The sequence below is a fragment of the Condylura cristata genome, unplaced genomic scaffold, assembly GCF_000260355.1.
Source record: "Condylura cristata isolate star-nosed mole 26May11 unplaced genomic scaffold, ConCri1.0 scaffold00025, whole genome shotgun sequence".
In the NCBI taxonomy this organism is placed as follows: domain Eukaryota; kingdom Metazoa; phylum Chordata; class Mammalia; order Eulipotyphla; family Talpidae; genus Condylura; species Condylura cristata.
In genome coordinates, this window is record NW_004567126.1 from 6,242,816 (window position 1) to 6,246,125 (window position 3,310).

The following is a 3,310-nucleotide window of genomic DNA, read 5'->3' on the forward strand; positions in this document are numbered from 1 at the left end:
GCATGATCTTTTCCAGCTCCATCCAAGTTGTTCTCTCTTTCTTCTTTTAATAAACTTTTTGGTAGGCAGGTGTCTTGCATTTTCTAGCAGCTTCCCCAAAAAGGATCAATAGTAAAGAATTTGTGTCCCAAAATGTCTTTATTTTATCCTCATATTTACTTAACAGTGTGCCTGGATATAGCATTTTATGATTGAAAATCAGGTTTTTTTAATCTGAATTTTGAAGACATTTTCCCACTGTCTTCAAACAATGCAAAAAAGGGAAGGAGGGAGGGGAGTGGGGAGAGCGATGGAGCCATTAGAGCTAAGACTTCATTTTTTGTCCATCAGGTGAATGCATGTAAGACGTGAATACCAATTTGAGTTCAGTGAGGGTGGGTGGGAAACCCTTGGCATGTTTTTGCTGGTGTGGCAATAGCTAGCATGACACAGTCCTGATGCCAAAGCTCCGAATGTGTGTTCCCAGAGGGGGTGGTGGCCATGCTTCCTTACCTCATCCTGAGTAGGACAGAGATGACCTCTCTCCTGGAGCTGGGCTAGTCCTAGAGGTTCTGCCTAGAGCCTCCAACCCTCTCAGCAATTGTGTTAACCCAGCATTCATGTAGGAAATCATTTTTTTCTTAAAGTAGCTGGGTGGTTTCTGTTGTTTACCTGTGCCCAAAAGGATTAAAGGCAATTGACATTCAAGGATAAGAAGCTGGAAATGTGTGACCTGAATTTATTTGAAAGGATTAGGGACCTATTACAGTTCAGCAAGACGCAGATAGTCCGTGCCACCCAGTGCTCGTTACCTGAATGACTGTGTGACATGAAATGAGGTGCCTTTTGCAGGCACAGCTTATAGGCAGAAGTAGCAGCAAAAGCTGCCTCACAGTGTGATGTATATAAAGAATAAAGGAGTGAGAGAAGTTATTTTTGCTTTCCTGGGTCCCTTTAAATTTACCCAATGGCACCAGTTTTTCTCACCACTAGATAAAAACTCAGCCAGTGCCCATACTCAGGACTCACTTAGGTAATAAAGAGGCCTTTCATCACTTGAGGTCATACAATATACAATTCAGTCATAAAACTCTATAATCCCACCACTCGAAGTTACAGCTTCTGCCCCAACCTGTGCTCTGGTTTGTAGCTGTGAGAAGCCTGGAGTAGGCAAAGAAGAGCAGGCAGCTTCTGGCCTTCTATCCCCACTTAGTGCTTCCCCTTCTCCCTCACCTTGCCAGCCCTGGGTTTTGGCTATTCTAGAAGTGAATGCAGGGAAAAAAAGAGGAAAGGGAGGCAGGAAAACCATAGCTAGCTGGCAAAGGCTGTGGTGATGTGGCATCATGCCACAGAGAGTCTCTGAGGTCTTAAACCAGCTTTCTTTTTATAGTCCAGAAGTCTTTTATTTTTTCCACATCTAGCATGCTATGACTTCACAGGGGACAGGTTCTAGCAGCTCAGGCTCCTTCCCATGGGTTCTCGTAAAGCATGTATCCCTGGGTGGGACAGGCTGGCGCTTCAGCTGCCCTCAAGTACTTTTCTCTTGGGCTTTTTTTTTCTTCTTCTGATCACTCTCTTTCACACATTTCAGGAAGCTGTCTACACTTAGAGTACTTAATATGTTCAATGTGAACATTAATCCTCTTAGCAAGAATGTTGTCCTTTACCTGTTTAAAATGCCTACTGCATACTGGGTAATGTCATAGATGCTTCCAGTTTTGCCATGGTAGCTTGGGTGGGGCATTGCTTTTCAAATAGTGCCTGCTCCTTGATGTCTACAAGATCACCTTCCTTGTAGTTCACATATATATGACTAAGGAAATGACTCCATGTTTTCTGAAAGGGCTGGAGAACATTCAGCAGGTACCTGACCTCTTTCTCTGTGGTGATCACTCTGGTTTATTAAAATATGGCAGTTCTTGACAAGCTCTTTTTCCTGGATATTTTTGTAGGTTCTGTGGGCTCTTCATAACTCCTGTACAGCTAGGAAGCTCCGTACACACATACCTTGTGAGAGGTTCTACATGTGTAGGCCCTCTGGCTGTTTGCTACTCCCTCTGCAGTCCACGGGCATCCAGTGTTGCTCATCCAGAATTCTCTTGGATGGAATCTAAGATACTTATGTGCTCACTCTCTCATGGGCTTTATTTCTTGCTGGTCCACAAAAAAACACTTCATCCTTTGCCCCCAAATCTAGAGAGAAGCAGGTTAACCCCAACACACCGGCAACCTCTCCTTTGCTTATTAGAGCTGTGAGGCCCTTCCTTACCCACCAGGTGCAGAGCATAATGCTTGAGCACTGTGGGTGGTCCTGAAACAGGGGCAGAGGGGACCACACAAGGGCAACAGGCAGGGGGCAGGATGGAAGGATGGGTTTCCTGGGCTCAGACTAGAGAGTCACCAAAAATCCCCAAAAGGCCAAAAACCTGATTGTGTGGGTATTGTAGCAATACAATACCCACACAATCAGGGCCTATGGGCTGTAGTCTAATAAAGGACAGTGCCCGATAAGAGGACAGGCCACTGTCTGTGGATTCTCACCCACACACACAATTACCACAGACCTCAGGCTCCAGGAACAACCACCATGGGGATTATTTTACAAATGGGGGAAACAGAGCTTACTGTATCCACAAGTGGCCAGCTATCTCACTCAGATAGCATCAGTAATGGTCACCACTAGTCACCAGGAGTGCTGGCCAGCTCTGGCCAGGAGTGGTGGTCACCATTGGTCCCTCAGAGGCCGTGTCACAGACATCCAGTGCTAATAACTCTTTGTGAGCTGTTGGGTTATACCAGCAACAAGCAGCTCTTTGTGACATCAGGCCCAGGGCCTTTGGTGTTCCTTTCAGACAACCTCTCAGAGGACCTTCTTGAAGGTCCAGGCTCCTTTCAGAGATAGGACCGAGACCCAGTCTGTGACAGAGTCCTTTGGAATCTCTTCCCTCCTTGGAGGGTGGCTGCCAGATGCTTCTTCTTTCTTCTTTCGAGGCAGGAACCAAGTCTTCGCTTTTTCTTCTGGAGATTGTGTCGTGTCTTCTTCTCCTTCCTTGGTTTTTCTTCTGGAGCTTGTGTCGTCTCTTCTCCTTCCTTGGTCTTTCTTCAAGGCTCTTCTTCTCTTTTGGGGCTATCCCCTTGTTTTCTTCAGGCCTTTTCAGCTCCCTCAGAACCTGGTATATAGCTTCTTTCACCCACAAGTCTGATTGGACCATTTAGAACCAGTCAGCTCATAGCTCGCACCTGATTGGTCATTACAAAAAATGGCAGTTATTGAACTCTGAGGAGCAACTGACAAAAAGGACAGTTACTGGGCTCTGAGAAGCAACTGTCT